The sequence below is a fragment of the Lycorma delicatula genome, chromosome 7 (assembly GCF_047948215.1).
Source record: "Lycorma delicatula isolate Av1 chromosome 7, ASM4794821v1, whole genome shotgun sequence".
Taxonomy (NCBI): Eukaryota; Metazoa; Arthropoda; class Insecta; order Hemiptera; family Fulgoridae; genus Lycorma; species Lycorma delicatula.
In genome coordinates this window covers 115014486-115032681 of record NC_134461.1, presented here as the reverse complement: position 1 = coordinate 115032681, position 18196 = coordinate 115014486, and the positions used below count along the sequence as shown (strand labels likewise).

The window sequence follows — 18196 nt, the reverse complement described above, 5'->3', positions numbered from 1 at the left end:
GGGTTCATCTTGGAGAGAACACACTGAAATATTTGCTGGAAGACAATAAATAGTGTTGATTGTTTATTGTATGTCGTAAGGTCAAAAGTAAAATTTATAAGGTTTATTCCCCGTGGTGGATATGAGCAAGGATACGTTGGAAAGAATGACGGTGTGTCAACATTTATATGCTGCAGTAGACGTCGGGTACGAACACCTACTGATGCAGTACAATGTGGATGGTCCTCGTACTTTCTTAAATTAGGATTTCTAAAGAACGAGTCAAAAGCCGGGTGATTTGGCTGTCCTTTGAGACGAGCAAAATAAGATAATAAAAGCTGGTTTCGTCTATCCCGAAGTGATGGTTCACCACAGTCTACAAGATTTTGGGATTTCTGTGCCAAAAACTTCGTTTTGGGCACAGAAATCCCAAAATTCTACACACCCATCCAGCCCTAACCGGTCGTCAAAGCAGCCCGCTCCCGTTCCGCAAGCCGCGGCCGCAAACCACCACGAACCAACAGGAGACAGTCATCGGCGAAAGCACGAGCCGCGAACCTTTTCGGGAATGTCAGCCAAAGAAATCCGTCAATACCAAACTACAGAGCAGAGAACCGAGAATGAAACCCTGCGGGATTCCCCCGATGAGGACCTTCCACAGAGAGCAGCGCATCTCCAAACAGAGCCGCACGGTTAGACAAATAAGTCTCAAACTACGGCCTGCAGGGCACAGTACCATTGCGGTCCTCCTACCGATAGAGGATACAACTCCAATACAAAGAAGGAAATGACGCCTCAATGTCAAAAAAAATTGCCAAACACATCCACAGTCGGCGCCTTCCACTTCGGCATGTGCATTCAAGATGCAATCCTCGGTGAATCCACCTTCATGAAGTCATACTGGCTTCGACTAAAAAGACATCTCACATCGATGCATCCCCAGAGCCGCCCCACAACCAGCCCCCCCGAAGCAACCCGCCGAAAACCATCAAGAAGCCGACAACCGCCGACCGAACCAGAACCCCTTCCCGGCTCCAAAAGCACCCTCACCAAAGCCACTTCCCGACAAGCGGAAAGAAGCCCAAACCAAGGCACCCAGAGAACCGCCCGCCAAGAGCTCCCCATGACAAGCAAAAGGCGACAGAAGACATCCGGGTCAAGCCAGCCAACACCCGGCCACCCCCAGCGCCATTCGCGAAAACAGACGGTCCACAATCACGGGACCCACAACCCGCACGCCAGGGACGGCGTCCCACCCTCCCCGACGCCGACCACCACACCATCTTTCCGAGCATCCGGAAACAGAGCATCCAGGAACGCCCGGTAAGTCGCCTCAGACGTCAACGTATAGTCCCGACCATCAAACTCGAGCGAAAACCGGATTGTACGTGCAATGGCTTGGGCCCATAACATGATTTCGCGAGCTGCCAGGGGTTGCGCTGCAACTCGCGCATGGAATCTCTCCGAAACACGAGTGTGGTTTCCTTGATGGCTCGTAGGTCTTCACTGCGGACGCGCCGGTAGATACGTAGGACCTCAGCGCGCACGTCATCAACGATAATCCCCGTTAGGGGGCTACGCTTGGGCCTACCTACGATCTACCCTTGCACCCAGCACGCTACGTCTTCACTGCGGACGCGCCGATAGATACGTAGGACCTCAGCGCGCACGTCATCAACGATAATCCCCGTTAGGGGGCTACGCTTGGGCCTACCTACGATCTACCCTTGCGCCCAGCACGCTTAGATCAGAGGACCACCATCTTTTTCCGGGCCGCCGTCTGCGATCAACAGACGGCCTCCCAAAAGCGAAGGTCATGACGGCTACAGACACTCTCTAATCAGCGGACTGACTACGATGATGGGACCGTCCATTAGCCTTGGCCGCCGTAGGACCCTATCGCAGCCAGTCTTGATGGCCCAGCTGAATTTTTCAGCCATCAATTCCACCTGCCCACTGTGTTCCATGCGACATTACAACCCCTGTAAGGCAGCCGCCAAGCCCATGCAATTGCGCGCACCGTCCAGCCCTCGGCGCGAGCCAGGCGGTCGTGACCACACGCCAACATCCGTGGCGACTCACCAGGAGAACCCGGACAATCTGCCTCCAGGCGCTCCGGAAGATGAAGCAGTAGTCGGGGCCAGAGCGGGCGAGACCCCATCACGAGCGAGCAAGCCGCAGATCTTGTGACCACAGACCGAGTGCCCTCCCGAATGGCACCGAGAAAGGACCGGGCACTGACCAACGAGCCCCGGACACCCTCCACCACCCGCCGCCCGTCACAAGAGAGCCGCCCGGCAGGCAGCTCTCAAGGCGCCCCAGTCGGAGCGGCTATCCGACTTGCAGGAAGATGGCTTTGGTGACGGTGCTCCCAAAACCAGGAAACGACTCTAGTTAGGTCGACAGTCATCAGTCTCGAGATGGCCATCGGCAAGCCCCCCGAGAGGCTATCCGTGGAACGGCTCCGGGAATGCTTCGATGTTAGATGTCTTTTTAGTTGAGGCCAGTATGGCTTCATGAAGGGGGATTCACTGAGGATTGCATCTTGAATGCACTTGCCGAAGTGGAAGGCGCCAACTGTGGATGTGTTTGGCAATTTTCTTTTGGCATGTTGGGGTCATTTCTTTCTTTGTATTGGAGTTCTATCCTCTATCGGTAGGAGGACCGCAACGGTCCTGTGCCCTGCAGGCCGTAGTGCGAGACTATTTGTCTAACCGTGCGGCTCTGTTTGGAGATGCGCTGCTGTCTGTGAAAGGGTCCGGGTCGTACTGGCTTATCCGTACTATACGTAAAGTAATTTAGAATAGTCAGTTGTTTGTTCGCGTACAGTAACGACCCGGACAACAGTATCACGTCTATTAGTAGACACTCGGCCTGGCGGCAACGTTCTGCCGTCTTGCCTACTACTGAATTGGCGTTCGACTGTAGCAGTCTGAGAGTTTGCCTAACCATACCTAGATAGCATGTCACACTCTATGATGGAATGAATACCACGTCCTTCAGAGAATTTGCTTGGCACAGGCGGGGAATATTGCTAGAATTTCCAGTAGGACATCCTTAATTGTCACTTGTGACAAGAAATCCGTACCGGAACTCTCCTTCGGGAGTGCGGTTATATTTATTTTGCCGCTGGAGGGGCCGGGAGTAATTAACGCATTTTGGTGGGGCGTGGGGCTTCTCGGACCTCTTATTTGCTATAGTTTTTGTGTAACTTTACTAAATAGCTGAATAAGTGGGAAGCCACAATATACGCCTTTTGTTGTGGGTATGAAAAGATCGTTAAGGACCACTCACACACTGTTTACTCTTGCATAATGCAAAGGCATTCCAAGTAAATTTAAGAAATCTGTTTCATATTACACTCTTCCTTCAGTTATGAGAGCCTATTCCAAATGAAGAGGCGTTAAATTTTCCAATTCTACCAGAAACATGCAGTTTGGAAGAAAATGTTGGTGATGAAGACATAGTGACTTAGAAATTAACGAAAAAGAACAGGATCCAAATTCCCAAGATGAGAGCACTGAATCTCACAAATTACTGAACCAGAACCTTAATGATTTGTTTCGTCATGTTAATTTGTTTTAAATGTAATCTCAGAGTTCCTGACTTCAAAATTAGAAAGCTTTAACCTTTGATACAGTGGCACTCAAATATGTTTTCCTTTACTAAGCAGCAAGAATTTCGGCACCTGTTCTCCTTACACGATAAGTGTTCTCCAATGATTTAAATTCCTCACTGGATTTACTATAGCAGCGTCACAATCCTTCAGAATTCAGACTGCATATAGATCCCTCTGAAAATGTTTGAAAACCATCCTCCTTCACATTGGAAATAAGAAAACATCAATTCTCCTTTCCTCTTTAGCACAAATGAAGAAGACATATGACAGTATGAAATTTTTACTTGTGTTGATACAGATGAAAGTTATTCATGGGCGTATATGTAGAGACCTAAGGGTAATAGCAATTTTTTCTTAAGGCTGCATCTATCAGTTATACAAAGTACTTTGGTTTATTACACAAGCAGGACAATAGAAACAGAAAAACTATTACATTAAAACTAAAAAACCGGCCCAAGAGCTGGGCAGAAAAATATTATTTGTGAATTTTGTAAATCTAAAGAATGTCTACCTTCCACCATTACATATAAAACTTGCTTTGATGAAAAATTTTATAAAATAATAAAAAAATAAAGGTTTTACCACAATATATGGAAGGACACTTCCATTGTAGTTCTTCTTTTTTTTAATAATTAAATGAACGTTGTGTTACCTGCAACAAAAGAAAAAAACAGTACTATATGTGATGATGATAATAAATCCTTTTTTCAACTTACTATGTTTTGGTTATGCTAGCAATTAATACATTCGTAACGTAAATATTGTACTCATATTTTTATTATGAAATACGAGGTCTGATAGTACTCATTACCATTCTTCAGCTGTAGGTTAGCTTTTTATGCAGACACTTGGGAGAAAATCACTCAAATACAAGGACATAATATTTCTAAAGATTACCATAATCTTAAGCTGGACCTAGCAGGCATTCAGCCAAAACCTAGAGATCACTAGCAGGAAGAAAAGAATGAAGAATATAGGAAAAGAGTAGAAGTTAGAAAAGAATGATCTAAAGAGGACTGCAAACGATTCCACTCGAAAGAATGTATCTACATCTTTTCTACACAGTGCGTATCAATTTTACTAGTAATCCATTAGATTAGGGCTTCTTCATGTAGGATATAAGTAGATAATTACTGATACGAAATACCTGTAGAATTACTGCGCAGTGCAGGTGAAGAAGCGATTGATAGATTGTACAAACTGGTGTGTAATATTTATAAAAAAGGAAAGTTCCGTAAGACTTCAAAAAGACTTTGGTATCAAAGTTATGATACCAAAGAAAGCAGAGGCAGATAAATGTGAAGAATACAGAACAATTAGTTTAACTAGTCACGCATCAAAAATCTTAACTAGAATTCTATACAGAAGAATTGAGAGGAGAGTGGAGGAAGTGTTAGGAGAAGACCAATTTGGTTTCAGAAAAAGTATATGGACAAGAGAAGCAATTTTAGGCCTCAGATTAATAGTGGAAGGAAGATTAAAGTAAAACAAACCGACATACTTGGCGTTTATAGATCTAGAAAAGGCATTCGATAACGTAGACTGGAATAAAATGTTCGGCATTTTAAAAAAATTAGGGTTCAAATACAGAGATAGAAGAACAATTGCTAACATTTACAGGAACCAAACAACAACAGTAATAATTGAAGAACATAAGAAGCTGTAATAAGAAAGGGAGTCCGACAAGGATGTTTCTAATCCCCGTTACTTTTTAATCTTTACATGGAACTAGCAGTTAATGATGTAAAAGAACAATTTATATTCGGAGTAACAGTACAAGGTGAAAAGATAAAGATGCTACGATTTGCTGATGATATAGTAATTCTAGCCGAGAGTAAAAAGGATTTAGAAGAAACAATGAACGGCATAGATGAAGTCCTACGCAAGAACTATCACATGAAAATAAACAAGAACAAAACGAAAGTAATTAAATGTAGTAGAAATAACAAAGATGGACCCCTGAATGTGAAAATAGGAGGAGAAAGGATTATGGAGGTAGAAGAATTTTGTTATTTGGGAAGTAGAATTACTAAAGATGGATGAAGCAGGAGCGATAAAAAATGCCGAATAGCACAAGCTAAACGAGCCTTCAGTAAGAAATATAATTTGTTTACATCAAGAATTAATTTAAATGTGAGGAAAATTTTTTGAAAGTCTATGTTTGGAGTGTCGCTTTATATGGAAGTGAAACTTGGACAATCGTAGTATCTGAGAAGAAAAGATTAGAAGCTTTTGAAATGCGGTGCTATAGGAGAATGTTAAAAATCAGATGGTTGGATAAAGTGACAAATGAAGACGTATTGCGGCAAATAGATGAAGAAACAAGCATTTGGAAAAATATAGCTAAAAGAAGAGACAGACTTTTATGGGCCACATACTAAGGCATCCTGGAATAGTCGCTTTAATATTGGAAGGACAGGTAGAAGGGGAAAATTGTGTAGGCAGGCCACGTTTGGAATATGTAAAACAAATTGTTAGGGATGCAAGATGTAGGGGGTATACTGAAATGAAACGACTAGCACTAGATAGGGAATCTTGGAGAGCTGCATCAAACCAGTCAAATGACTGAAGAAAAAAATAATAAACAAAGCGAATCGGGCACGATTTTATACTTCCAAACAGATTACAAAAAGATAAGACTCGGAGCAAGCAAAGCAAGCAGAGGTATATGTAAGACTGTAATTTACATTAAAATAAAAAACATATTAGCATCAACATTAAATTACTAAAATTAAAAATTTTGTGTTAAAAGGAAAGATCCCGACTTATTATCTATTCCATTCATATTTTGTTGAGTTCAAGTGGCAAAATTTTGCAAAGGACCTGGATATAGCTATTCTTTGTACTTCATCAATAAATTAATTACAACCAAATTTTTACCCCTGTTTCTTGGAATAACTGAGGTTTTTATATATATTTCATCTAGAAAAATATATATATATATAAATATGTATATTTATAAAACTTAAATGTAACTTATTTGCCTCTTGATTGGGTAGAATTAAATATAATATCAATACATATTTTACTTAATAATATTATCTTTATTAATCTCACGGGTTAACCAATCAACTATACATACCTATCAATTAAATTCACTATTTTTTACTTGTAATTCTTTAATCTTCCTCTGGTGACAAATACACATTCATACAAAATTCTCTTACATAATAAAAAATTAAATTGTCTACCAATCCTAGATAACAATATTTTATCCCCACCTTTGTTGTAATAGATCCCCCTACATATATATATGATTCATCTTATCTTTAGATAATTATATCTATTTCTTTATGTAACCTGATTGCTATTTCTTTATATAAAGGAAATACAAACTACTATTTATATATATATAGTAGTGGAGCTTTGCTGGTTGAAGCACAAACTTTCATGAATTGAATTAATGAACTGTGAGTCTTTATTACTGTGTGGGTTGATTTTGAACTAAATGATTTTATTCAGTCGAATGAATAATATTACAAAAATAATAAAATTAAATTTACATCATATAAAATAATATTAAATAAATTTAAGAAATTTTGTTTAACAATAATGGGCTTCCCGTAGAGATCGCCTGTGAGGTTGGAGTTGTAAGGTACCTCGTTGGAGGCTAGACTGATCATCACCATCAACTAATAATAAATGGGGTGCTCCTGTGGCGCTGTTTTGGGAGCACCTTCAATGTGCTCTCCACTGTCACGACATATTTAATTTCTAACTTGTTCAGTAAAAACAAATAACATACCCTGTACTACATCAGAGCATATCATATTCCCTAAGCGCTCAGTAAAAATCTGAATAACACATCATTAACTATGTCATAGCAGATTTTGTTTTCTAATTTTGCAGCAAAAATAAATAATACAACCTGAATATATTACTACTTAATCAATTCCTTGCCCAAATCCTACTTGCTCGACAAAAAATTAAATACAGCATGCAATACGATAGCTTACATCTATGCTGCTAAATCAACAAGAAGCTTGATAATGCATCCGTAACTGTGTCAAAGTATATCGCATTTGCTGCCTCATCAATAAAAGTAGTTAGTACACCCTGTACTATGTGAGAGCAATATAACATTTTCTCTCGTTCAGTTAAATCATAAATAATATATAAATTATTTATATAACAGTTACCACTTACCGACAATCGTTAATAGTAATGTTCCAGCGCTTTCAGATTATTAATCCATCCTCAGGAACAATGATGTGTTATACTTTATTTACGTCACATATCATTAATTATACTGAATTGAATTTTATAAAACTTTGAATATTGGTTTGATTAATATTATTCAAACATATATTAAACAATAATTTTAATTCTCAGGTCGGTAATACTGCTTCATACTAATAAACATAACAATTGAGACCTTCCTACTGACATGATGCATAATGTTGACTTTATTTTACCTTTTAACGATCGATTGTTATAATTACATTTTTATAAAATTTAATTTAGTATAATTAATGACATGTAAAGTAAATAATTATAAAGCATAACACATCATTGTTCATGAGGATAGATTAATAATCTGAAAACGCTGGAACATTACTATTAAAGATTGTCGGTAAGTGGTAACTGTTATATAAATAATTTATATATTAATACCAACGGGTCTTGCTTAATAAAATTCATATAAATAATATACTCTGTACTAAACCTAAGTGAGCTTATTACATTTCTAACTTTTTTTGTAAAAATATAAATAATATACTCTGCAATATGTCAGAGAATAAATAGGATGTACTAGCTGCTTGAACTGCAAGATTTGAAAGAATAAATCCTGTAATTTGCCAGAGCATACCGTACTTCCTACTTCTTCAAAAAAGTTAAAAGAAAAATTAAATACTATTTAATTTTTCTTTTCACTGTGTCAAAATATAAACCAAAAAATGTTAGTAATAAACTTCGTACGATATCTAACCGCAAGACATTTGTAACTCGTTTAATAAAACCCTACATAATAACCCTGCACTGTGAAAAACTAACTGATTTTCCAACGACAAAGAAAACAGAACTCAAACTCAAAGTAAGTAACTTTCAGAACCACTCAGGCTAAATCAGAATTCGATTACTAAGCGAATTTGCAAGCAAATTGGTCTTCAAATTTCTTATGAAAAAAAAACTAATTGACTTTCCAAAGAAAAAGAAAAAAGAACTAAATTCCTTAAAATTTCTGACATCAACAAAGTAAGTAGAGTACAAAATGTAAATATTTCGGAGAAATCATAACATCAAATATAATTGAAAAATGTGTGGGATGAGGAATACAGTACAAAAAATCGAAACTCCCTATCATCTCATAAAGAAAGTTAATCATAAAAATTCCCTTTTATATAACTCCAAATTGAGGCACTAAAAAACTGCAGTTCTACCAGAAGCACTGTATGGAGCAGAATGTATGCATTTTTTTTTAGAACAAAAAATAGCAAAAGTAGAAATAAAAATCTTAAGAAAACTCAGGGACAAAAATATGTAAATGAAATTTATAAATTGAAAAGTAATATAGAAATTTACAAATGTACAGTAAAATTTAAGGTTCTTAATCTGAGAAAGAAGATTTTAGTTTTATGGTCATTTATACAGAATGAAAACCAAAGATTAGACAAAAATGTATGTAAAAGTATTAAGTAATAAAATCATTTATAACTGAAATTATGGCAACTTTACCTGGCAACTTTCCATTGGTCTTTTTTTTCATTTAAGTACCATTCTTCTTACGATAAAGAAATTAATTGTAAATTTTCAGAATAATTCTGATAAAATACTATGCGATGTAAATTTTAAACTAAATTCATATAAAAGTTATGAATGCAATCGTTTCCTAAAGTATATTTTATTTCAGCAGCCATAAAAATAAACAGATTCAAACGTTCAAGTATTTGTAATTTTCAAGTATAATCAAATTGAAGTATTTTTCAATATATTTTTGTGCCAGAAAATATTTTTGTATAATTATTAATATTTTCATTTACATTTATATGAAAATTCAATTTTAGTTCCTATAAAATAGTATAGTAGAGAAAAACAACTGCATTCTGTGCTTCATTAGAACAGCTTTTAAAAAGTAGGCTAAACATGCCTAGACAAATTTTTTCTTGTCAATTTAAAATACTCAAATTTGCTATTCAGTACCCCCTATATATGTATTGTTACAAAACTTAAAATCAAAACAATTCTCATAGGGTCATTTAAAAGAATAAAGTATTTTGTTTTTTAGTTCTCAAAGCTCATTGCAGTTCCTATATAAAATTTAATTTTATAAAAATAACGCCGCCATATTGGTTAATCAAGCTAATGTAAAATGCATTATTTTATACTAAATAAAATGTATGTCTGAAAATTATTATTAAATAAAATTAAATGTTAGAATAGACCTTAATAAAATATAAAAATCATCCTACATATCAATAACTCTTACAAAATATAACAGTTTAAGAATCCTGATAATAAGCTTTCTAAAATTATCCGATTACATTTTCAACTCTAACTAAAATTTAATAACTCCTCTTTAATTAAGTATTATTAGCTTAAAAAAAAAAATTACCAAATCTATGTTTCATATATATATATATATATATATATATATATATATATATATATATATATAATAATAATAATAAAGATATATAAGAGTAATAAAGTTATTACTTACTTTAAATAACGTCCTAAATTGTGTTCAAAGTTATTTTTCTAGAATATTCTATAAAAAAAGTTCATCATTATAAAACCCACGTACATACACCAAAACGTTAACGACGAAAGTGAAATTGAAATCGGTAGATGACATCATAAAAACTTTAAAAGAAATTATTTATAATTTTACATATAAGAAATTAAATAATAATAAAAAAAATTATATAGCTTGAAACACACACTTTTTGCCACTGTTTGTTCAAAAAATATTTATGATAATTAATAAATAAACAGAATAAAATTGTTTCTAAATCTTATTAAGAGATTGAAAAATGTATATACATTTTTAATTATGATGCGTTTACAACAAATTATTCCTCGAATTAAGATTAAAGTCAGCTAAAAATGTTTAATATCAAACAAAAACAAGATCGATAAGTAATAATGTATTAGTTTATTATTAGTTGTCAGCTAATTAAAAATATCGTAGAATTCAGCTTGGGCATAATTATAACAATTATTTACTAGCACAGTAAAAGTAAGAACGTGTAAAAATTTTGATTTATTAATCATGAGGTTTAATAAATTTTTGAATTTCACTCATTAAATTGCCGTTCAATAAGTCTTAATAAAAACAACTTGGTTTTGTTTTTCTAGGTTAAAAAATTTAATCACTATCTTCCGTACAACTTAATCTTGAATTCTTAATAATATTTAAAAATGCATTCACAAAATATACAAATTTTTATAGTTAATTTTTCTTAAAGAGTGTGTGTCTGTGTGTGTGTTAAACTTTTAAAACTGTGTAATAAAAAGTCCTATTCTATACCGTAGCAGAATTGCAACTGTAAAACAGTTAAAAGTTAAACCTTCAACACGCAGCAAATCGTCTTGCCTTCCCTCTCCATGTCTAACCGCAGCATGCACGTATATCTTATATAACGTACTTTTTGCCCTTGAAAATTAACTAGAGCGCATTTTTTTGTTTCAGTCTGTTATGACTTACTTAATTCAACTACTTTTTAAAATGTGAAAACCGAAATTTTTTGCGATCACAATACTTTCTTTACTTAGTATAAGAAAGTAAAAATTCTCAGTATAAATATGACTAAAACAACAATACAAAATATTAGATACCGATATAATCAGTTTTGAAACTGTACAATTTTTTTTATATTTCAAATTAGTTAGATAACCTTACCTGTCAATTTATCTTATCCATGAAACTGTACGACTCTGTGCATTTGTCATTCTTTAATATCAGACCAACTTTTAAAGCACAACTTGAAGTACAAGATTACAGTTCATCGTTAGCTTAAACGAATACCTTTATAAAATTAACAAAAAAATGTGAATATTTCTCTCTTAACTCAATGACAGAAATTTTTATCACAAATTCATTATGAAAATTTACCGATCAATTTTTTTTTTTGCAATGCGTTCCAGTACATCGATCGGTCTAAAAATCTATTTTCTCCAATTACTAATAGGAAAGTAGTTAAAAATAAAATGTTAACAAAAAAAAGGATTTTTATAATTACATGTTTAATGAATATGTTCAAAAGATCTTGCTTTCCCCCTTATGCAATCACGATGGCATTTACTACAAAATTACACATTTTTTCCCTAAAACATTTGTCCGATTTATGAAATCAAATAAATGAGTTTTCAATCGACTGTGAGTGGTAATTCAGGATGTTTGGATCTGAAGAAAATTCAAATTCGTCTCTGAAGATTACCTGACCAAAAATCATACGAATGCGGTTACCGTTCCAAGTTGTTTCTCGACATCCTAAACGTTCAAAAAATTTTTGATCGATGTCGTCTGTAATTTTTAAGATCGTAGCGAGTAATATTTGAAAGACACACGACTATTTCTCATAAATTGTCATCGAAATGAATTGTCAAAAATATAAACCGAAATAAAAAATATGAAATTTGCGTATACTTTTAAAAGAAAAAAAAATTATGGATAAAATACGAAACGTTTGAATAATTTAAATAAATTCTTGCACAACTGAAAGGACCTGTCACGTTACCCCAAGTGCAAGAAAATAATTAATTATAATGTATATTCATTATTTAACTATAATATTTTGATTTTTACGTGTCAATTTTGGGATGTACCGTTCTTATTTTACGAGTTTATTTCCTTCTATTTAAATTTTACACGTAAATAATGTTATTTATTTGTGTAAGCATCGTGACAATTCAGTTGTACACTAACGTCGACATTTACGACAAAGAAAGTCACTGGCAGATCTCTGTTCTTCCTTCTACCAGAAAAAACTAATCGTACAACATTCGTAGGGTTTAAGCGAGTGCACGACAGGTTTCAGCGTTTGTCAACCGATGCTTTTTCGGCACCCTACAGAAGAACATGATGGCAGACGGGATTACAGACATTGCTGGCCGTTACCGTTTACTCTTTGTCGAATTAATCTGCAAAACATTTTCAACAGTTAGAAGGCAATTTTTAAACAGTCTAGTCTAGTGTGTTGTATTTTGTTTCGTTTTTTTGTTAGTATTATCATAATAAACATAAAATCAATGCAAAATATAAATCAAAAACTTACTTGCAACGCGATCGAGTGAGGTACGTGCTATTTCATTCTCTGCTCTGAGCATACTCTACGACAGAAAAAGAAAATTATAACAGATCTATTAGTAACATGTTTTTTTTTTTTATTTGTTCGTACAAGAGTTATGTATATAAGATATATGTACTGTAGAGTAAAACTCTTTTTATAATTACACTGCCGCTTGTGCTAAACAAAAAAGAAATTTAAGTTAAAAGTGACAGTAGTCAAAACAAAAAACAGACGCTATTATATGTAATGATTTCAACAGTGGCCACTTGTACGTGACCACTGTTCATACTTGTTTGATACTAGCAGACCCGGCAATGCTTATGTGTGTGTATGTATATATATATATATATATATATAGAGAGAGAGAGAGAGAGAGAGAGAGAGAGATTGGTAGAGAGAGAGAGAGAGAGAGTTTAAATGAACGCAATTGAAAATTTGATAAAAAAATTTAAAAAATGAACTTTATTTGTTAATAATTATTAGTCTCTGATTGTAAACACATATTACGATAAATAATAACAATAAAAAAAATATGGGAAAAAATCAGAAGTTATTTGGGAAATAAAATTTTACGTATAATTTAAAATGTGTATAAGTAATTTAATAGGCGTACAAGAAAGTCATGTGTTCACATTAGATTTTTTATGAGGGTTTCTCGTAATCTATTTATTTACCTACAATTTTTTTTTTTTTTTAATTTTTAGTTTCGTTTTGATCCCACCGGAGCTTACTGTTTTTGTTGACCTATACCGGCTTAGGTCGGAATAAATAAATATTTTCGATTTTTCAACGATATATTGGTACGTGTTGACATTTCCCGGAGAACGTCCACAATTTGCCAGATATCGGTCTTTAAAATAACTGGATTTACTAGGATTTGAACGCTGTAACTCTCGACTTCCAAATCAGCTGATTTGAAAAAGGGTAAGTTATGTCAGACTTCAAAAAGAGTGTTGTAGTCACGATATCAGAGAAAGGAGGAGCAGATAAATGTGAAGAACACAGAACAATTAGCTTAACTAGCCGCGCGTCAAAAATCTTAACTAGAATTCTGTACAGAAGAATTCAGAAGAGAATGGAAGAAGTGTTAGGAGAAGATCAATTTGGTTTCAGGAAAAGTATAGGGACAAGGGAAGCGATTTTAGGCCTCAGATTAATAGTAGAAGGAAGATTAAAGAAAAAGAAACCGACATACTTTGAAAATATAGTTAAAAGAAGAGACAGACTTATAGGCCACATTAAGGCTTGCTGGAATAGTCGTTTTAAAATTGGAGGGAAAGGTAGATGGGAAAAATTGTGCAGGCAGGCGACGTTTGGAATATGTAAAAAAAATTGTTACGACTGGCAATAAATAGAGAATCTTGGAGAGCTGCATCGAACCAGTCAAATGACTAAAGACAAAAAAAAAGATATTAAAAGTATTAAAATCGGTTTCATATATTAAATTGAGGGATATTAGAGGGAATACAGAAGTGCGGATCTATATAAAATTTAAATTATACCACTCCTCCGGTCACATGTCGGAGTAATAGTGCGTCTCAACCATTTATTCGGAGGTCCCGGGTTTGAATCCCGGCCAGATAGTCTACAAAATTTCCGTTTTATATTCCCACGCAGAAGTTTCTATCTTATATGGTGAATTAATCATAAAAAATCTGATGCGGACACTACATGACTTCCTTGTTCGCCTATTAAATTACATATACACAGTTTTTTAAATGAAAAGTACGTAAAATTTTATTTCATTAATAACTTTTGAAAGGTTTTCATTTTTTTTTTTATTGTTATTACTGAATTATTATTTATCGTAATTTTTTTTTACAATCAGATGTTAATAATTATTAACAAATCAATTTTTAAAAAAAGATTAAAAAAAAAGGAGACGAAGTCGGATTCGTACCGAATTTAATTATTTCATTAATTAAAATTTAATTTTTCTATAACTCTGGAACCGATGAAAATAAGTACCACTTATCATATATCATTGAAAAGCTATCGATGAGGGCTTTTTACTGCAGTTATGAAAAAGTCGAAAATCAAAATTTTGTTGATCTTGCGTTTTTTTGAACGCTTTTGGTCCAGTCGGTTGCAATCAAAAGAGGAGGTAGACAACTAGACGTTACAACCAAAATCGTCTTAAATCCAAAATCGTTTTTGAGTTATTCGAGATACATACGTACGTACAGACGTCACGCCGAAACTAGTCAAAATGAATATTTCCGTTGAAATATGAAAACCAAATTTTTTTCTGATCGTTATACTTCCTTTACTTCGTACAAGGAGTAAAAATTAAAAGGACACCTATGTGTCACGATAAAAAATGATTCTGATCAAACTTCTTTAATTTTGCAACCGACAGGTCTAAAAAGGCGAATAAATAAAAAATTAAAGCTTGAATAATCTACTTCTTGGCCGTATACTTCAGATTTCAAAAATCATCAAATTAAAAAAAAGATCGGCGAGAAAAAACATTTTAAAAAATTTTTAAGTATTTCTCCGTGTTTGATCGAGCCCATAGGGGAAATAAAGTTTTTCAGCGACTGCAATAACCCACCGGGTTGGTCTAGCGGTGAACGCGTCTTCCCAAATCAGCTGATTTGGAAATCGAGAGTTCTAGCGTTCAAATCCTACTAAAGTAAGTTATTTTTACACGGATTTGGATACCGGATCGTAGATACCGGTGTTCTTTGGTGGTCGGGTTTCAATTAACACATCTCAGGAACGGTCGAACTGAGACTGTAAAAGACTAAATACACTTCATGTACACACTCATACATATCATCCTCATTCATCCTCTGAAGTATTATCTGAAAAGTAGTTACCGGAGGCTAAACAGGAAAAAGAAAGTGAACTGCAATAAAATAGTTTAAATCTTAAAATTTTACATTTAATTTCTTTTTTCCTATTTTGCTAAACGGAAATGTTCCATTTTAAAGGTAAAAGGCCACTTTTGTTTTTAACTCTGCATATCTCCCTATCTAAGCAACGTAGCGATAAAATAAATTAAAAAAAAGGGTTTTCATCTAGATGATTTAGCTTTAATGATAAATTGTGAAGTCTTTAATGTAGCCTCACAGTTTTTGGCTTTCCTTCATTTTGTGCCGAGGCATTGAAATCTATTGAAAGACTGTGACCGGACCGAGTATCACCCGCTCTCAGCTTAACCTAAGATACGCCATGTTTAAAAATAATAATTGCAATTGCCGTTTAGAAAAAAAACATCTTAAAAACAGTAATTGTAATTATTGTTTTTAACAGATGGTAAATTTAAAAATTTTAGGAGGCTCTCTAGTAACACGGGAACGGCTAGCAAAGCGGTTCCTGACCGTCTTGTTATATTTTTTTATGTGCGATAACACTTGCATCATAATTTTTCATCCTAGTAATATATTTATATAGCTTCGTTTCCTTCCCGTAAAGATTTTATTACAATCTATTTTTTTTTTTATTTTAATGGATTTATTTTTAATAATTATTTTTTTTAAACCGGATAAAAAAAATTGTTTTAGCATGTTAAAATATATGAAAACCTAAAAGCGATTCGAACTTAGAACCTTCTAGATTAAAAGTAGTGTTTGTACTCTACAAACAAAGGTAAATTTTTTAATATTTAAAAAAATGATTAAGCATTCCATTCTCTTCTGGACATTTTTTATTCAATTTTTCCAGTTAAATATCAAAGGAACAATCAAATATCTCCATTTAAATTACAAAGTTTTCAATATAGATTTTATTTTATCCTCAGAAAAAAAAATCAGGCTGAAATAATTCATAAATTATTACTCGAAAACGCAGCACTTCAAGATTCATATTTATGTTTTTTTTGTTTTTTTTAAATTTTAGAACACATTCCGTTTTTTTTTTTTTTTTTTTTTGTAAAACTCTTTGTATATAACAAATAACCAAATTTATTCTACAGAAATCATCATAATTAAAAAAAAAATTAAATGTAAACTACTGGAGAGTAATAAAATGTAAAAACATATGGTAGTTTTTAATGTAGATTATTAATAAAGTAGATAACCAGAAAATAACGTAAATAATATTGTCAATCGTTTTTATAGATTTATTAAAAGTGAATTTTAATGTAGCCCTGTGATCAGCTTTGAACAAAGTGTATTATTAAGAATGGAGAAGAATTTACAGGATGTGTTGTTCTACACGCGTTAATAAAGAAAAAAATTCATATCTCGTACAAATACTTCTTTTTGCAATTATAGTTTCCGAAATCTTTTCCGCCTTAAAATTCATACTATTTTCGAAATTAACTAAATCAAATCTGAAAAAGAATCGATGTGTACACGACATGACTTCCTTGTACGCCAATTAAATCTATATACATAAAAATGAATGTTTGTCTGTCTGTATGTCTCTTATGCCTTCCTATCCCGTTCATCGGATAGCGATGAAACTTTGGAGAAAGATTGGACGCACGCTCGCTAAGGTTTCTGAATTTGTTTGGACCTCCTAGGTGGTGCTGGTGTCGAGATATTTTGAAAAATTGTATTTACGGTCCGATTTGCCTCGTATTCAGAATACGTGTTACTTGCATGGAAAGAATTATCTCTGCAAAAAATGGAACCATTAGCTGGCGTTGGGGTTGAGATATTAGAAAAATTATATTTACGGACCGATTTGGTTCGTATTCAGAATATGAATATTAGTTACGTGAAAAGAAATATTTTTGTAAAAATTATACCCGCTAGCTGGGGCTGGTGTCGAGATATTTACGAAACAAACAAAGAAATATACAAATAGACTTTTTTATTCTATATATATATATATTCTCTCTCTCTCTCTCTCTCTCTATCTATCTATCTCTATCTCTCTCTCTCCCTCTCTCTCGCTCACTCTCTCTCTGTCTCTCTATATAAATATATATATATATATATATATATATATATATATATATATATATACTCAAATCTAACATAGCGAAGCTTTTCCGGGTCTGCTAGTATATAAATAAAATTTAATATCATTTAGCAAAAATGAATGCAGACATTCTAAAATTATATTAAGTTTTCAAAAAAAAAAGTTCTACTACTTTATTGAATTTTATATTAATTTAAATAATTTTTCTAAAGAACAAACTAAATACATAAATTTATATTTTTATTGCATACAAACTATAAATATATCGATATAATTTTTCTCGTAAATTAAATAAATCATAAATTACCCTTTTAAAATCTAAATGCTTTTCGATTTGCAGTTTCCAACTTTTACTTTATAACCACCTACGGCGATATTATAAAATTAATATTTACAGAGGTCGAGAAAAGTTTTAAATAAATCGGTAATAAAAATTTAAAGATTTATATTTCTCTAAAGTAAACCGTTTTAAACGGTTCATACAAAATAG

At 33.6% G+C, this 18196-nt stretch overlaps 1 pseudogene; it reads right to left on the bottom strand.

The window, feature by feature from the left end:
- Nucleotides 1–18196, bottom strand: part of LOC142327717 (charged multivesicular body protein 3-like) — a 94667-nt pseudogene that overhangs the window by 62732 nt on the left and 13739 nt on the right.